The sequence below is a fragment of the Polyodon spathula genome, chromosome 1, assembly GCF_017654505.1.
Source record: "Polyodon spathula isolate WHYD16114869_AA chromosome 1, ASM1765450v1, whole genome shotgun sequence".
In the NCBI taxonomy this organism is placed as follows: Eukaryota; Metazoa; Chordata; class Actinopteri; order Acipenseriformes; family Polyodontidae; genus Polyodon; species Polyodon spathula.
In genome coordinates this window covers 60,872,564-60,892,159 of record NC_054534.1, presented here as the reverse complement: position 1 = coordinate 60,892,159, position 19,596 = coordinate 60,872,564, and the positions used below count along the sequence as shown (strand labels likewise).

Here is a 19,596-nt window from a genome sequence, read left to right as displayed (position 1 = left end):
GAATAACAACAAAAAGGCATATTTCAATTGAACATCAATATATAGTACTTTTATGAAGATTCCTTCACATTGATCAACATTTAAATGGTATTGTGACAAGGTACTTGTGTCACATGTGTGGGTAACCGCATTGCAAAACAGAGACATGGGAGTGGAGTGCAGTGCAGGCGTGCAGTACTTATTAAACACAAAACGATGGTAAGGCACAGAGGACACACACAGAAGACAGGCAGGCAGCAAGTCTCAGGCGAGCGCTTGTCTGTAAACAATCATTTGATCAAACAAAACAACTCCAAAAAGCACACAAAACAAACCCATTTCACATATAAATACACCAATGCTAAATTTCCCCTGTGCAGGGCAATCACCCTGCTACAGGTAGGTTTAAAAGAAAACAGTAAAGAAATGAAAAAGGAAAGAATGTACTTACATGCTGAACAAATAAGTTACATGTCCTTTCTCTTGAAAAAAACTATCCACAGACGGACAGGCAACGACTGCATTCCTCACGCATGATTTGTACTACAATAGGTCATCTTTGAATTAGCGTTATCTTTAAATTATTCAACCATGGTCTTTGTTTTCACTGAGAGAATAACACACTTGACACTGGAGAAAGTTCAGCCTCAGTCAGTACTGAGATTGTTGTATACTGGTCGATCCTGCACGTGATCATTCTAATAGGGCTAATTTGCACTGAAAAAAAATCAGTTCTTGCTGTTGGGATCATTAAAAACGGGTGTTCGTTATAAGAAGGATTTGTGTTATGTGTGTGTGTGTGTGTGTGTGTGTGTGTGTGTGTGTGTGTGTGTGTGTGTGTGTGTGTGTGTGTGTGTGTGTGTGTGTGTGTGTGTGTGTGTGTGTGTGTGTGTGTGTGTGTGTGTGTGTGTGTGTGTGTGTGTGTGTGTGTGTGTGTCTATATATATTAGTGCTGGGATGAACACAGGAATTTCAAGTTCGGATATTCACTCATATTCACTCGATTTTCAAAAAGTAATAAAAGCCACTATATTGGCCATGGCATGGCCCCTGTGGGTGTGCCTTTATTTTACAACAAGACCTTACAATATGTACAAATATCCTAGGAGTAAAGAATAAGTTGTGTAGGACTTACTTTACCCCAGTGAATTAACTACAAAACAAAGGATGCAAAAAAACAGTTCAAGTTAAATGTTGTTGTGTTTATTCCCGAAATAAATAGTACATAATGTTGACACTGCATTATATTTCCATCCATATCTGTAACCGCTTTTCCTATAGAGGGTCGTGGTGAGCCAGAGCCTAACCTGACAGACAGAGGGCACAAGGCAGGACTACACCATGGACAGGATGCCAGTATATCGCAGGGCAACAAAGGGGCAATTTAGAAAGGCCAATCCACCTAGCCAGCAAGTCTTTAGACTGGGAGAGGAAACTGGAGTACCTGGAGAAAACTCATGTGAACATGGGGAGAACGTACAAACTCCACACAGACAGACCCCTAGGCTGGAATCAAACCCAGGACCCTGGAGGTGTGAGGCAGCAGCGATAACCACTGCATCACTGTTCCGCCCAGCATTTTATTTTTTTTCACAGTAAACATTAGCCGTAGACAGGTTTTCATAAACTAATAAGATTTACTTGGGGCTTTCTGTAGCTGAACAAGAAAATTAAAAATGAAATTTAAACTTTAAAACATTTCAAATAAAACAAACGTGGAAATGGCGCTGTAAAATGAAGGTGAAAAAAACCTCACTGTTTTGATTCTCGTTTATTACATTCCACATAATAGAAAGTTGCAACAAAAATTATAATATCAGGGCTTGAAGTTAACTTAAGGCAGTAGTGAGGATTTGCTACCTGCCTGGACAGTGGGTAGCAAAATGGTCTTATTCGGCAGCGGTTTATTTGACTAATAATTTTATATAAAAATTATTTAAAAAATAAACACCTACCTACTGTTTTAAATAGACCTGATAACCCAAACTATCACATAGTAGGCCTATATTTAAATCAGAATGTATTTATTGTGCTCAACTATGGACTGGAACTAATGCAATTCCTTGTTGAAATGTATTTAGTTTTATCCTTAAGTTCTACAAGAATGCAACCATATCTGTCATCTAAGCATTTGATATGCCATCAGTATGTTTCATCGATATAAATTATTCTCTTATGTCTTCAGTTGTTAACTGAGATTATGGTAACTAACAAATCATACACACATGATAACCTACAGTGTGGTTCGGGGGGCGAAAGCTAGGCCCCCTCTATCCTATCATCTCCTTTCATCAATCAAATCTACTCTATTTAAACCATTAGTCACCCCGATGTAGCTGCCTTGTGTTTTTTTCATTCTGATGTAAACCTAAGCAGATTGCTAGACTCACATCTGATTACTCATCCAGCAAAGAAGCATTTAATATGGAGTATTCACAGCATCTCTCTGCCTCGGTATTTCTTGTCTGTACAATCACAATTATTACACATTATCTCATTTATATAAATTGAGCAGAGGACAGGGGGCATCTCCATATTTAAAACCAATTCATCAGAAAAAAAGCCTTTCACATTGACACACTGTGGCCGATCACCCAGAAATGCCCTAATCCACAGCACCAGAGTTGTATTTGTTTGTAAATCACATAAAAGTTTCAGTAATAAATGTAGTTGAATGGTATTAAAAGCAAAGGGAAATCCATGAACAAAATACTTATGTAAGTGCCTGAGATATCTAAATGACAGGAAATTAACTCTAAAAGTGTCAAGGTAGCATCGTCCACTCCATTTTACTTTATAGGCAAACTGTAGTATATCCATCTGCTCAGCCACAATTGCAGTCAGCTGGCTACAAACAACCCTTTCCATGCATTTACATAGTACAGAAGTTAAGGCTACAAGTCTGAAATCATTCAAACAATTAGCATTTGAACGTTGCCTAAAAAGAGTTTAGTTCATTTGCAAATTTAAAAGGATCTTCACACTATAAAGTTTGTTGTTGCTGCGCTCTTCCCATCATGGTATTCAGTCTCCTCCAAGCCTCCCTTGCATTGCCTCATTCAGTTTGGCAATTTTCATCTTGTTTCTCACTTCCTTCTCTAAATCATTAACTTTTTGTTTATTTCCTTGTATAAATGCTACTTTCTTCTGATTCAAACAGAATTTTAGTTCTTTACTGATCCATGGTTTATTATTTGGGTAAATACACTGAACAAAAATATAAATGCAACATGTAAAGTGTTGGTCCCATGTTTCATGAGCTGAAATAAGATGGCAGAATTTTTCCATACGCACAAAAAGCTTATTTCTCTCAAATTTAGTACACAAATTTGTTTACATCCCTGTTAGTGAGCATTTCTCCTTTGCCAGGATAATCCATCCACCTGACAGTTGTGGCATATCAAGAAGCTGATTAAACAGCATGATCATTACACAGGTGCACCTTGTACTGGGGACAATAAAAGGTCACTCTAAAATGTGCAGTTTTGTCACACAACACAATGCCACAGATGGCTCAAGTTTTGAGGGAGCGTGCAATTGGCATGCTGACTGCAGGAATGTCCACCAGAGCTGTTGCCAGAGAATTGAATGTTCATTTCTCTACCATAAGCCGCCTCCAACGTTGTTTTAGAGAATTTGGCAGTACGTCCAACCGGCCTCACAACCGCAAACCACGTGTAACCACGCCAGCCCAGGACCTCCACAACCGGCTTTTTCACCTGCGGGATCGTCTGAAACCAGCCACTTGGACAGCTGATGAAACTATGGGTTTGCACAACCGAAGAATTTCTGCACAAACTGTCAAAAATCGTCTCAGGGAAGCTCATCTGCATGCTCATCATCCTCACCAGGGTCTTGACCTGACTGCAGTTTGGCGTCGTAACCGACTTCAGTGGGCAAATGCTCACCTTCGATAGCCACTGGCACGCTGGATAAGTGTGCTCTTCACGGATGAATCCCGGTTTCAGCTGTACCGGGCAGATGGCAGACAGCGTGTATGACTTTGTGTGGGCGAGCGGTTTGCTGATGTCAACGTTGTGAACAAAGTGCCCCATGGTGAAGGTGGGGTTATGGTATGGGCAGGCATAAGCTACGGACAATGAACACAATTGCATTTTATTAATGGCAATTTCAATGCACAGAGATACCGTGACGAGATCCTGAGGCCCATTGTCGTGCCATTCATCCGCCGCCATCACCTCATGTTTTAGCATGATAATGCACGGCCCCATGTCGCAAAGATCTGTACACAATTCCTGGAAGCTGAAAATGTCCCAGTTCTTCCATGGCCTGCATACTCACCAGACATGTCAGCCATTGAGCATGTTTGGGATGCTCTGGATCGACGTGTACGACAGCGTGTTCCAGTTCCTGCCAATATCCAGCAACTTCGCACAGCCATTAAAGAGAAGTGGGACAATATTCCACAGGCCACAATCAACAGCCTGATCAACTCTATGCAAAGGAGATGTGTTGCGCTGCATGAGGCAAATGGTGGTCACACCAGATACTGATTGGTTTTCTGATCCATACCCCTACCTTTTTTTTTTTTTTTTTTTTTTTTTTTTTAAGGTATTTGTGACCAACAGATGCATATCTGTATTCCCAGTCATGTGAAATCCATAGATCAGGGCCTAATGAATTTATTTCAATTGACTGATTTGCTTATATGAACTGTAACTCAGTAAAATCTTTGAAATTATTGCATGTTGCCTTTATATTTTTGTTCAGTATAGTTTGTTTTTTTGTTGGTATAAGAGTCTACACAGAATTCAATATAAGAGGTTATGGGATCTGTTAACATGTCCTGATCAGATGCACAATTATTAAAAAACACATTCCAATCCGTTATTTCAAAGCAGCCTCTAAGTTCTTCTATGGCATCATTTGTTCAAGTCCGAATTGATTTAGTTATTGGACATCCCTTTTTCAGCTTCTGACGATATCTACGGAGTAAAGGAACCAAATTATGGTCTGATTGCCCTAGTGGGAGATGACACTTTGAAACATACGCATCAGTCACATTACCGAAACACAGATCGAGAGTTCGGTTCAATCTGATCGGGCACGTCACATACTGATTCAAGTTTGAAAGGAGTGCAGAAACATCACATTCATTAAAGTCCCCTAACAAAAAAAAAGGGTGGTCCACAGACCTGTTCAGTGCTTTACAGTAACTCTCTGCAATGCGTTCAGCTGCGAGAATGTTGTCAGGGCCCGGAACATATGCAAGAATAATTATAATCTGTCCAAATTCCAGAGGGAGGTAGTAAGGTCTGAATGACACAGCTCGAATTTCATAGTGCTTAGACCTAACTGTCTTTCGCCCAGTAAAGTTAGTTGCCCAGTTTTCACTGACAGCATGCACAGCCTGCCCCCAACTCGTTTCTGTGTTTTCAAAGTATCCTGATCAAAGCGAATTGTTGTACATCCTTCCAAATTTATATCCACTGTATCACTTGTTAGCCACGTCTACGTAAAGCAAAATAGTTTGCATTCTCCTGCATCATTCGTCTCTCCATCCGGTGTCTCCGTAAGATCTGAACAGGTGCCTCCCGACCAGGATACTTTATTTCTACCTGCCGCCTAAGGAGCTACTCTCTGCTGATCCATGTGACTCTGAGCTCAGGATGCATCTCCTGAGCGACTGTACTGGAAGGATTGGACACTCAACAAACTCATAAAGTCCCTTCTCAAAAATGGCAGTACGATCCCAGTAGGGAGTAATTGAGAATCGCTTTTTCTTCTTTATTGTAATTTCACCTCGGCCGAACCAGTTTTTCGACCCAAGAAAGCTCCCCAGCCGCACTCAGCTGTTCAGCGTCCTCAACCAGACAGCAGGCAGTCTGCGCCACAGCAAGACAACCCCACAGCCAGCACATCAAACCAGCAGGCAGCCGCTCCAGCCTGCGTAATTCAGCAAGAGCATGGCCTGATATTTCAAAAATAAACTTCAGCCCCTCCAGCAGAGCCTCCGATTTAAAACAGCATATGGTTCCGCCTCTTCAAATACAGCCCGCCGTCAATCAAGATCCACACAAATTCGGCGCAACATAATAGAAGGTAAGGACGTCAATTTAGTTTCATTATTGATGGCGACATTGAAGTTCTTGGATCATAGAGTGGTGGATTGTGGAGATCTATCAGTAACACTGAAATCCAGAGACCCCAGATTACTCAAAAATCTAACTTTGGGGGAATTCGTCCTTGCCTTCGCCATATTCAGAGATGTGATACGTTCAGTATACCCAAAACGCAGAGCTGAACTAGACTCCTATAAATTTTACATTGTGGAGCTGTCTGTCAGATATGGAAGGACCATGTTTTTTGACTATCACAAAGCATTCTCAGCAAAAGCAGTAGATATATTGGTATCAGATAACCACATCATCATTGACTGGGCACAACCAGATTCAGATCTGTTCAACAGTATTTTCGGTGGTCTCAGAGCTAAAGATGCAGGGTCTGCGGTTCCACTGGTCACTCAACATTTCTCTGCCCGAAGGCGGCCATAGCATCAACCTCCTCCAGACCACACTATTTAAACAGAATCTCCATCCCCCACTCTATATATTCTTCAAACACCCCCCCCCCCCCCACCCGAGCAATCCACAAGGCAAGACAAATATGGGTGCAGAATCAGATTTGCAGGAGGAAGACAAATCTGCAATAGTGGTTTCTGTTAAACTGACAATGCAATTTCATTCAAATGTGTAGTACTTGTGGGGATGCTGACTCTAAAGCAATCTGCCCAGTAGCTCCCAAGTGACTTTCTTCAATTCTCACAGTCTCCACTCTGATAACCATTTCCCTACGATCACAAAAACTCCTGAATCATCCTGACAAAATTTTCACTAGTTACTTAATCGATGGACTGGAAAACGCAGTGGGAGGTAATGTGTTTTGTGCAAAGTACTATATTTGAGTATATTGGCCTACATACAATTTATACAGACATTTTCATGTACATTACGATATATACAAGGTAAGAAACTAACAATATTGAAACTTGCCAGTCCTGATGCAAACTTACTAGTCCTTATGTGATGTGCCCAAGTTGGAATCAACAACAGACTTAAATTTTATTTTCCTAAAAAATAAGCACTGTTTAAGCGATACAGCCCGTTGATGTGGGCTCTACCGTGTGGTAGATGACTGCAACTGGAGTTACACATCCCAAGCCGAAGGCGAGGGCGCTAATGAAAGTCAAAGTCATCTAGCACGCAGTAGAGCCTGCGTCGAGAGGGCTCTATCGTTATTAGAAGACGATTTATTTCTTTATTTTCTCTTTATTTAAAAAAAAAAAAACACAACTTTAAAACCTGTATTTACCTTGAATTACTGATATTTCGGCAGGCAACATTCCGCTGAGGAAAATAGTCCCTAACATAATTAGAATAGAAAAATGACATATACGTAGAGAAAATATTATTTATTGCTAACATATTTATTTATTGGCATGCCGTCTGTGGCAGGTCACAAAGCAGGACTTAGTAAAGAGCGTTGCTCCATCGGCTGTGTGGACTCACTGCATGATCCACACAGAGCAACTGGCTAGGTGAAGTCTTGCAGCAGGCCACATCCATTGTGAACTACATCAAGCCTCACCACCTTCGCGCACATCTGTTTGCAAAGCTGTGTGAAGACATGGGGTCCGATCATAACGTGTTGCTGTTCCACACTGACGTTCATTGGCTCTCAAGAGGAAGGGTACTAGAACGATTTTTTAACTGAGAGAAATGCTTGCCTATGCAATAAAACTGAATTTGTTGATTTTCTCTGTGATCAAAAATAGATGTTCCTTCTTGCATATGCCACTGATATATTTGCAAAATGGAATTAACTGAATGCAGGTTTGCATGGAAAGAATATCAGCATCTTTCAGCTGATGCCTCTTTTACACTGTACAACCGAGCCACGCTGGGTCCGTACTGAGCCCTCACGGTGCGGCTAAGGGGAGCCTGGGTTGTTTTTCCACTGCAAAGCCAAGCCATGCTACTGACAGCACACACAATGAAAGACAGTTGTTATTAATTGTTATTAATTAGCTCAGTTTGTGAAAAGACATGCAAACAAATGGTGTTTGAAAATCAATACACCAACAGCTGTATCTTGTATCGCTATATTTTGTAAATATATTTAGGAATGTCTTTATAATCAACAAATTGTACTGATTACATCGACTTACTAAAGTTAAATTAGTTTTGTTGAAGGGGAAAAAAGAAGGTTTTAAAAATATGATTTCCCAGAGATAACTCATTTAAGGATAGTTGATGTTTTTTCTAGTTGTTTTTTTGATTGGGTGCTTAAAAAAAAAATCTCCAGATCTTGCTGAACACTTCTATCTGCACTTCTATATTTGTCCCATCACACTCACATTAGACTTTGCGAGTACATAAACAGCGTATTAATGTGTTGGTTGCTGTGTTTTTTGGTTGCATGTACATTTTTAACTCTCAAAATGGGGTTGTGCAGGAAAAAAAAAAAAAATTAGTCTTATCAATTATTTAACAATGTGTCCCAGTTTTGAGCTTTGCAAATCTCGGGAACGGCCAAGGGATTTAATCAATTAGATACATCCTTACACTACTGTAAGAGGGTAGCTAGGTTACATACACTCAAAAATAAAATGTCAAAATGTAAATGTCTTGATTTTTGTACAATATAATGAACTAATACATTTACTGTCTATATAAAAAATGTAATTTATAAAACATTTTATAAAAATAATAATTAGCAATAGAATTTGCAACGTGATTTTGCTTTCAGGGTTTGTCTGTACTAAACTCTGTTCATCATCAGATTATCAAAAGCATGTATGCATATTTAAAAAAAAAAAAAAATCAAACATACAGTATATGTAAAAAGTAATACCTGCAATGTATTTGTTCGACAGATAGCAACATAATTGGAATGGCTTGCATGTTGATTCTTGCTGTCCTTTAGACTACTGCTGAATATTTCATTAATTTCTGACTGTACCTAAAAATAGACATACAAAGGTTTTAGATTTTTTATTTTTTTTATTATCTTGAACTACATATTGTAAAAGATTAAAAATGTTGCTCTTTTGGTGTAATTTCCCTTACTATACTGGTGTAGGGTCAGAAAGTTGTACATCGTCAGAATGTGGTACTCCTACCCTTTTAACACCAGAAAATGGTACACTGTCAATGCTGTGATTGACTGCTGCACAAATTCCTAACAAGACATACTGTAGTTCTCACATTCAAAATCGTATATAACCCAGTTGGTTGCTCATCAGTTAGTCACATACAGTTTGCAAGGTCATTTCCTTGTTTTCTGAGCTAAAATCATTTGCTCATGGCAGGGCAAGCGCAGTACAGGAGTAGGACGTTTTAACCTGTACCACAAAATAACACCACACCGGTATCAAGAAACTGTACTCACGGTGGTGACATTCTGCATTGTTTGCTGATGCAGCGCTTCAAATGTTTCAAGTTGGTGCCGCAGTACCTGTGTTATGGGAAATGCAAAACAAACAACAGCAACAACAAAATAGGGTGTAAAACTGTACAGGAATACATTTTCTAACAGAAGTTTCTTGACTAATGAAAAGCATCATGGAACATCTTCTGTGTTGTTTTTATATTAAGGAAACCTTATGTTCAAAACTAATGTAAAAACGTACCTTTAGTGCCGAGTGTGCCTGGTAATCCATGTTATTAACGCATCCCTGTGAAGCCTATCGCTGTAAATTCAGAATCTGGAAGAAACTGACAAAGTTATTTAATTATACAAAATGAATTCTGCCTGCCATCAGGTCAATCTACAGTGTTGGAAAAACCTCTTGAAAGGACCTTACAATGGACGTATAGTGACGCAGACCAACTTAAAAGTAAATGTCATGGTAACCAAGGGCATTTCCATAACTGTATTGTTTAACAATTAATTACACTATCTGTGTCAAACTTTATTTAATATTATATTTAATATACGAGAGTGACTATATTGAGGTTGAAAGTTCCACTCTATAATTTTATTTTATTTTTTTCAGTATCAGCACGTTACTGTAGCTACATGACACGCTCAACCGGGCAATTCAAAACTTACAACAGCTGTTTCTTACCGTTTTGTATCTTTCCAAGCCGCTCCGGGACATATTAGTTCATCATATTCACATTATACTAAAAGGTCACTTCTTAAAAATGAAAGTTGTCTAACGTTATCTCTCAGTTTACTTAATCATTCTTACGTTGGCCACTACATGCCCAGTACATCTATGTACTCAATCTGCAACGTCTACAGCTCGTCTGAGCGCCAATCGATGGTTTCCATGCAAACACAAACATTCTAGGACCACTTATTCAGAACAAGCCATTTGTCAGAATAGGGAGACATCTGGCGGAATGCTGTTGTAAATACACATTTCGTGTTCGTATATTATGGGCTTTTGATTTTCCCTGAGAGATACGCATTTGTAATAATATTATTATTATTATAAATATTATATATATTATTATATATATATTATATATTATATATATATATATATATATATAATATATATATATATAATATATATATAATAAAATAGTAATTAGTCTGCTAAAAAACAAAATAATAATAATAATTCCAACTTTGTTTGTGTGCCTTGTGCCAAACACACTTTGGTATAGCTAGATTAACTGGCTAAGAAGAGAAAGGTACCTAGACATAGAAAAAGTTATAGTATCTCAGCTGAAATTTGCCTCCCTTTGCTTTTACAAAATCTTTACCAAACTCTTTTCTCATTTTTTGTAAGAGGTTGAAAACAACTGGTAAGGTCCCTGAAATGTACTGTATGTAAAAAAAGTATTCACAGAGCTTTACATTGAAAGATCTCTAACATTTCTAACATTCAGTTCTTCCTTTTAGAAATAAAATGGTCCACACTCCAGCAAACATTTAGTAATCAAAATGTTCAAACAGTTTTTGGTAATTGTTCACAAACCATTTTTATTGGTAGAATGTCTTGTTGCAAACAGATTTCACATTGAAGTACAGTAGTGAACTAATTAGAAACAAAAAAAGCTTTTCAGAGCTTTTACTTTGCTGCAGAATCATTACATGCAACCTTTTACTGTTAAAAGACTGGACACAATTAACATTTTGCTATGTCCACACAGAAGTAACTTTATCATTTGTTTTGAGACTATCAAGGAACAGGTTTTGAGGAGTTTAATATGTTGCTAGTGCGTGAGTCTTTTGAGTACTGTAAATCTAACTTCCGAAATCTGAACTGACCAACTAATGCCAATTAGATTTATTGAAGCTGTAGCGGCTCAGTTTGTACTAAACTGATAACTGTTTTGAAACCGGAGCTCTGTGTAAACAGATGTAGCCAAGGGAACCTTTTCACAAATGGAGCTCATGTTGACCTTGAGGTTTACTCTCTGGGAAAAGTTGGAATACAACTGACTTCCTGACTTGTGGTACACGATTGTACAAGCAAAGGGGATAACTTTACCTGTGACGCAACCAGGATTAGTCAGGTTTACAGACATGCATGTTATATGAAGTTAATAACAATAATAACAATAATAATAATAATAATAATAATAATAATAATAATAATAATAATAATAATCTTGTTTGACTTGAAAAAACATCTTAAATGGTGCAAGCAAATTCCTACTTGGTTTGATTGAATGAGCATAAAAAAAGCTTAATATGACATTTGAAAATAAATTAATAAAGAATGACACGTTTTTAATAATAAAACGATTGTAGCGTACTTCACTAAAGTGAAACCATGATTTTGTTATTTTGAAAAACCAAGCTTCAGATTATTACTAGTGCTTAATAACAGTAACAACGTTTTATTTAGATTTGGTGCTGAACTTAAACCCAGTCATGGCCCCGCAGCAACACAAACCTACTGACAGAAGGGAGAGGTTAGTAGGACAGAGTTCCGGCTAGAAAGGACCAGACCTAGGATAGAAGAGCGGAAGAGGCTCACTCTAGTAGCAGAGCAGCGAAGCTGGACATGGAAGCTAGGGTAGAAGGTGGTCACTGACTGAGGGCAGTGATGCCGACACAACCCAGGGGTGAAGGACCCAACAACCGAAACCGGATAGAAGGATGGTCACTGACTGAGGGCGGCGATGCCGACACAACCCAGGGGCAAAGGACCCAGCAACTGAAAACACAGAGGGTTATGACTCGGGGAGCCGCTCCTTGGGAAGAACTGTCCCTGAAGACCGGGACACAAAAGGATAGAGAGAGTTACCCAGAGCCTGAGACTTCTGTAAAGGGGCGCTCGTTAGATCCCCAGTTGGCTGAGACTTGCACTGCCTGGAACCTGAAATAAGTATGAGGCTGTGAGGCGTGTGAGTAAAAATGGATTTTCCAGACAGTGATTTACGTGTAAAAATTAAAATTTTATTTAATATTACACAGAAAAAAAAAGAAAAATAATAAAGAAGGATGTGAGGGAGGGAGTGCTGGAGTAATCAAAAATAAAGGAACGGAAGCCTCTTAGTCCTCTTCGCGCTCTGCTTACATCCAAAAATAAAACAAAAAGGAATAAAAACAGAAAAGAGCCAAGTTAGTAAGGCCTCCGTTCGTGACACAGTCCAAACTCCCACGTACTTCCCTCCAGCCTTTTTTCCCCCGCCTCTATTCCTTAGGACCAACCCTGAACACAGTAGCACGTTCCCTTTAGTATGCAAACCCCGCCCCGGTAGTCAGTGGATCACCAATCCCAAACTGACAGGTATCCTTAATTTCACTTGACTCCAGTGGCTGGAATTTACATACTCGTACTTCCGCCCCTCACCAAGGTGCCGCCCCTCAAAAAGATGACTTTTGTCATGGTCACAAGACCTTGGTAAGGGAAGTCCCGAGTTGGTTTGATGCCTTCTACTGTTGGGAGGCTGAATTGCAGACCGAAACCCCTTTGACTCATCACAGAGGCATATAGGTTAGTATGGGACTCAAGCATAGAATAGCCACGTCCCAAATTGAGGCAGAGTATAGAAGAGAGCCTCGAGTGAGGCAAGATAAGCACAGGAGCTGCGAAAGGACAGAGTGTGGCTGGGGGTCCGCTCTGACTCACATGGTGAGAAGCTCCCTGAAGATAAAGGGAGGCTGATGCCTAGCCCTGAGGTCAGGGAAGTGAGATCACTTGCCCCCCAAAAGATGGACCCCCGGCTCCTCACAAAATCTCCCACACCGTGAGACGGACAAAAGACAGCACATGTCAGCGCATAACAAACAAAAGACCAGGAGGACAAATGGGACAAACAGGAGGATGGCTAGTAATTTAGTAGGATGTGACTATGTGTATACCTGCTGCTCAGTGGAGAGGAAAAAACCCCTTGAGGCTGATTAGGGGAAAACCTCTAGTGGCCCCGGAAGACAGGAAGCCCCCACTCCGGGCATACTAGCAATTTAAAAGGGAGCAACTATATCGGCAACTATATCGGAGAAGGATGAATGAATGTAGGAAATCGTTTCAGAGGAGGACCAGCTCCTCCACATTCGTGATCAGGCTGGGGGTGGTGGGGGGGGTGGGGGTGGGGGGTGGGGGGTGTTGTGTCGAGAAGGGAGGCCTGCTCAGAGGCAAGGGTGGAGAGGAGGGAGGCCTGCTCAGAGGCGAGGGTGGAGGAAGGCCTGCTCTGGAGGCAAGGGTGGAGTCAAGGAGGGAGGTCTGCTCTGGAGGCGAGGGTGGAGAGGAGCCTGCTCGGAGGAGAGGGTGGAGTCGAGTTATGATAAGAGTGAGAGGAATCTAATGAACAGGGGGTCTGGGGCGGGGGGTTCCTGCTGGGGAGATACCTTGAAAAGTGTGATAGGGAACTTGATACTTGACAGGTGAATGGACCGACCGCACTGAAATTGATCCGTCTTGTAGGTATGCAGCCAATCGAAGGTGGCAGAGAGGCAGCTGATCCCATAGGTAGATCCTTGTAGGGGGAGAAGCGGCTTTTCCGAAGAGTGGAAATAGCAAATGGAGAATGCATGTTGATATAGACAGACAGGAAGGTGAGGCAGGGGAAAGCTCTTAAGAATCCCACGAAGGGTCAGTCGAACTGCTGGTATGGAGAGACTGGAGAGAGATAGAGAGAATCCCTAGCATGGACGATGAGAGCCAGGATCCTGTTTTGTATGAAGGAATATGATTATTCGATTCTGGACGCAGAAGGTTGAAAACACTGAACAGGCTGTAGAAAAGGAGCTCTTGAACAACAGCCGAGGGCTGCAGACATGTATTGCTGAGCAGATTAAAGGAGGTTACTCAGAGTAGGATTTAGGTCAAATAGCATCTGGAGAAGCTGGGGATTCTGGATGGGGATTGTGGAAGCAGATGGAACCAGCTGACTGAAATTGGATACCGAAAGTGGAGGCAGAAGGAGAGCTGGAACTGAGGGCTGAGGCGGCAGATGGACTGAACGAACATATGGATCGTCTGCTGGGGAAGCTCGGTGCCTTTACACTCCATATTCTAGAAATGAGGGCAGAGAGATGAGATGCCGCCATTCTATATGTTAGTTAATATGGGATCGATCAGCGGTTTGCTACTATCATGTCTGCTTGAAATGGAAAAGGTAAACTCACATTCAGAGATTTGGGTTTCACAACTCCAGTTATTCTCTTAATAGTGGAACCCCTTAACTCATAATCAAGACAGATTTCCAGTCTCGTACGACATCTCTCACCAAGTATTAATGCTGTAACATTTGAGAGGATGAGCGGAGATATGACTAGGATTGCTGAGGAAGTGCCCCATATTTTGATTAGATGGGGATTAGTGTTAGCCTTGATTGTGGGAATGCTGCCACGATCTGCATATTGGAGGAAAGCTGGATCATTGAAGGCTCTGGAGAAGTGCAGTTGCAGATTTAAACAGGAAACTACAGCAACTTTTGCATGCTGCAGTAGTGAGAAGATCTGAAGAGAGAGCAGAGAGCTGCTGTAGTAGGAGCAATTAACAGTAGAGGGCAGGATCTGCTGAACAGAGCAGAGGTCTGAAGAAAACGATGGAGTGCTGTCAGTAGTGTGCAGAGGCCCAGCTGTAGAGAGCAGTGATCTGCTGAAACAGAGATCTGCAATGGTGAACGGAGGACTACCACCGGTAGAGTGCGGTGGTCTGCTGCAGAGAGTAGGGATCTGCTGGATCTGCGGTAGATATTGGTCTTTCAGTGTTAAGGCAGATTTAGAAGGAGCCAGAGATGGGGATGCTTTTGGGAGAGATGAAGAATGCAGAGATCTGAGACCGCTGCAGAACCCGAGAGGATGAAGAACATGTCAATCCAAGGCAGCTGCAAAACCTATTGATTGGTCGAGAGCAGTTTATGAGGAGTATTGTCTATTGGGGTAAGGAGGACATTGACTGAAACGTTGATAATCGTAGGACATGGTTCCATGACTGACTGGCGGCTCGCATTGATATAATGATGACTTTGAAAGTTGAATAAGGTGCCTTGATGAAGCTGGTCAGATTGGAGGAGCAGAGCCAGATGAGGAAACACAAATCTGGGAACAGGAATAAGTCGCAGGAATGGATGCCTGATGCAGGGAAGCTAGACTTTACTGTGATGGCAGATTCTGAGCATCTCAAAAAACAGCTGAGTAAGGTTGCTTCATGACCAGGTTCTTCAAGAGGGGAAGAGTTGAAACTGAAGAATGTCAATTGATATAGGTAGGCAAAAGGTTGATGAGGAGGGGAAACTCCTGAGAATCCCACAGAATGACAACTGCAGGAATGTATAGAAAAACTGGAGTGTGCGAGCTTCATGGTGATAGCAAACCAGTTTAAAGACTGTATAGAATTTGTGGTGTTATACTGCTATCTAGAGGTTATGATTGGAATTAACCATTGCTTGAGTGAAGCCGGGTTCGAATATATTTGGTTATTGTGATTGAAATCCTTGCCAATATAGAATTGTGTATTCTTTTAGATTTTAATATATTCGTTACATGTTTTAGGACAGTTAGTCATGTATTTGAATATGTTAACACAGTATTTAGATGTCGCAATTCGGTGAGTTGAACGAGCCCTCGCAGTTTGTAAAAATGCAGCAGCAGCAAGCCAGAAGATTGCAGTACTGTGACACAGAGCTCACAGTGCCGGATGAAGCTGCCTGGTCACCATGGCAACTTACCGCTCCCCGCAGTCACTCAATGAGGGTGTTGCCGTGGTAGCCATGGACTGAGAGGCGCCGGTGAAAAAGTTGCATAACAGCAGTGTCGTTGGAGCATGTTGTAACCAGTCGAAAGCACAAGCCGCCACAGGTTGAAATGGAGCATGAAATGAACTGGATAGGTCTTTAAACTGTTGAACGTAACTAATATAAATCCAGGGCAGGATCTTCTGAAGGAACGATAAATTGTGCTGGCTCTGAGAGCGGGGAAGTGGCGCTTGATTGCAAGCGAAGAGTAAAGAAAGATTCAGCTGACATCTTTGTGGTGGATTTAAATAGAGGAGTTACAGCAAGGCAAACGCTGATGACGGGAATGTTGATGTCTTGTTGAAGGAGCTTTGAAAGTTTTAGTGGAGGGCCAGTCTGTCTAATAAAGATGCGGACAAGTTAAATAATGAAGTTGTGGTTTGGACGGTGCTGTTGCTGGGCTAGAATTGTTTGTTTGCTTTAATTACGGCTTTCAGAGGGTTATACTACATTTAATTTTATCAATTTGAATTCAGTTGACTGATGCAGCTGAGATGTAAGTTATGCTCAACTCATGCCTCTATTCTTGTTTTGTTTTTGTTCCCATATAACTGACACTTTTCTAAAGCTCAAAGGGAAGTATTGACATTCACTTTTAGTCACTGTATGAGAGCTTTTTAAACTTAAGCTCACTTTGAGAAGCCAAATACACGTTTGAGATCTTTTGTCTTTTGAATCATTTTCCTTGTGTGGTAGTGACTTGTAGCTCGCTAACGTTACAGAATTTTTGCTGCTATGCATGTTGATGGTAAATCGGATGTCCAACTGTCAAAATGTTTTGGTAGAATGTGCGTTCTTGGAGAATATGGTGCTCTTTCTGACAGTATCGAGTGTCCTCAGTACGCATATTGGTAATTACGTCATTTTGTTTACCCGTCCATGAAAATTTGGGGCCCAGCCAGGAATTAAATCCTGTCACTGCCACTGTTGTGTTGGAAGATAAACTGTCAATCAGCCTACAATCAATGGTATCATTGTACTTTGCAGAATTTTTTGATACATGGCTTAATTAATTTAATCTTCAAACCAAACGAATGCCTCCAGTCCCTGAACTGCTAAAACAACATGATCAAACCACTCTAGGTACAATGTTTTCTTCATTTCAGTCTTTCCCTTTTTTCCGCCAGACATACTGCGGTCCATTTTTGGGAAAAAGCTATATTTTAGTCTTATCAGATAAAACAGTTTTGTTGAAGAATGCTTCAGATTCCTGTTCATGTTTCTTGGCAAATTTTAGAGGATTTGTTTAATGACTTTTCTGTAGAAGTGGTTTGCAGCAAAGTGTACGTGCATAGAACTCTTCTTTCTTTGTAGTGTGTGCGGATTCTTTCGTGCACTGCTATGTCTGATGCTTCTAAATCTTTCTTAGTCCTACCTGCTGTACCCGTAATTTTCTTTGGATGTCCATCTCTTTCAAGTGTTTCAGTTGAATTTGTTCTGTTCTTAATTATTACTCTGAATGTGAATTTTGGCATTACATATTTCTTTGATACTATTCTGTTGGCATTTCCTTTGTTTTAGTTTGCTACAAGGGCTTTTCTCAAATGCGAATCCAACTAATTTGTCTTGACCATCTGCTATGTTGCCATAACGTTCTTCTTCAACAGATGTTGGAAATAATTACCTTTTTTCTGGCTATAGACATTATAATGCAGCTTAATTACTGTGTGATGGTTTTCTATCAATTATTTGAAATTACTTAAGTCCTTTTTTTTAATAAAGATTTGTTAAATGTTTGTTAAACTACTAGAAATTGTGTATTTTAGTCGTTGACATATTAATTAGTGGCTAATGTTTACTAAATGCTTGTATTTAACATGGTCTCTTTAATTACCTTTGTGACATAGTGTAAGAGTGTACTATAGCTTTAAGACAAAGTGTACATGTCACCCCTTGCATGTGTCCCAGTGTGCAAGGCAGTTGTTGGCTGGACTTGAAGTACAATAAACGTGTTATAAATATCTCTGTGTATGACTCCTCAATATGGAAAAGTCCAAAAATAATAACCTTATATTAAGTATAATGGGCAAATACTTTTGTCTCGACTGTAGGCTATATAACATGCATATAAAATTGATGTGTGAATATGAATGTAACAGGGTCAAGAATGTCCTTTTCACATGTATTTTATGCTTGTATTATTTTTATAATCTTGTTTATTGATTTGATGGTGGTTTATGTTGTATGACACTTTCTAATTGATTTGTATCACGTTATGTTTGCTTCTCCACTCGTTTCCCTTTATCTCTGCCTCATTGGGGCACCGACTAATTGAATTATTGAACAATTTATGCACCTGAATATAAATAGCCCATCTTTTTACAAATGGGATCCATTTGTGTTTGTCTGTGCAGGAGTGGGAACGCAGCATTTGGAGCTTGGAATGACGAGTAAGAGAGAGTGAATCAGACCAGTAAATGGAGCATCCCGACTAAGTATTGGGATGATATGCCAGTGCTGAATAATGAATGTGAGCAGCTTGAGTGTTTTTAGCTTGTTGGTAGCCGACAGGAATTTAGGAAATGAAACAGAGTAGGCTGCGTTCCCTGCCGTATATGGACATTGTGTGTGTGAGGGTGTGTTGAGACTGCTGTATTTTGTTTTTATTATTGCTGTTTTACTGTGTTCTGTAAAAATGTATATTCCCTCTATTTGCTGGGTAGCAGTGTTGTTACATTTGCACTTTACTAAATAAATGATTCCCATTAATGTGAACCTTGTTTAACCGTTTCAAATCTTTCTACCTATTTATAGGTGAATGGAATGATTGTCTTAAACAAATACCTTGTAAACAATGTGTTGCTATTTTAGGATTTTTGCAATAGATGAATGTCTTTTAAAATGTATTTGGCAACCTTGTTCCTGCCATATTTAATCTGTTTATGAATAAAAGAACCTAAAGGTATCCTATAATTTGTTCTGTGCCTTATCGCATTGAACTGGCGTAGTCACTCTATATTCTACCACGACTATATTCTACTAAAAGTAAGGATATCGGTTTCAAATATGATTTTGGGCAAATCATTTCTTGTTAAATCTGTCAAAGCTTCAGTGAGGCCTGAAGACCAGAACAGAGGTGTTAATCTCACAGTACTCGTGTAAATATTGTATATGTCCATGGTGGCAATTCTCCATGTCTATTGAGTCCTGTATATGTTTTATTAAGGAAAGACTGTAGAACAAATGCTATTAGAAAATGTATGAACTGCTTTATGATTTGTTTATGTACAATCCTACTGATTATACATTTTTAAGATACATCATCACCAGCATAGTAATTGTCTTTGACCAGACGGAGCCTTCCAATGTCGCTTCTTTCTAGATGCCATCTATGGAGTTGGCAGCAAAAGATCTATAATTCCTCCCCATTATGATAATCAAACTGAAACCCAGTTGAGTTTGCAAACTGGCAGAATTCATTAAAAAACACAGCTTTCTAATACAG

General features: G+C 40.1%; 1 long non-coding RNA gene across 1 annotated transcript; it reads right to left on the bottom strand.

Annotated features, from left to right (window-relative positions):
- Window positions 1-9,108: 9,108 nt before the first annotated feature.
- LOC121297520 lies at window positions 9,109-10,276 on the bottom strand. The gene is made up of 3 exons (XR_005947178.1): window positions 10,070-10,276; window positions 9,632-9,706; window positions 9,109-9,456 (listed from the first exon to the last, which is right to left on the bottom strand). It is a non-coding gene; the product is annotated as an uncharacterized LOC121297520 (long non-coding RNA).
- Between the last annotated feature and the right edge of the window lie 9,320 nt (window positions 10,277-19,596).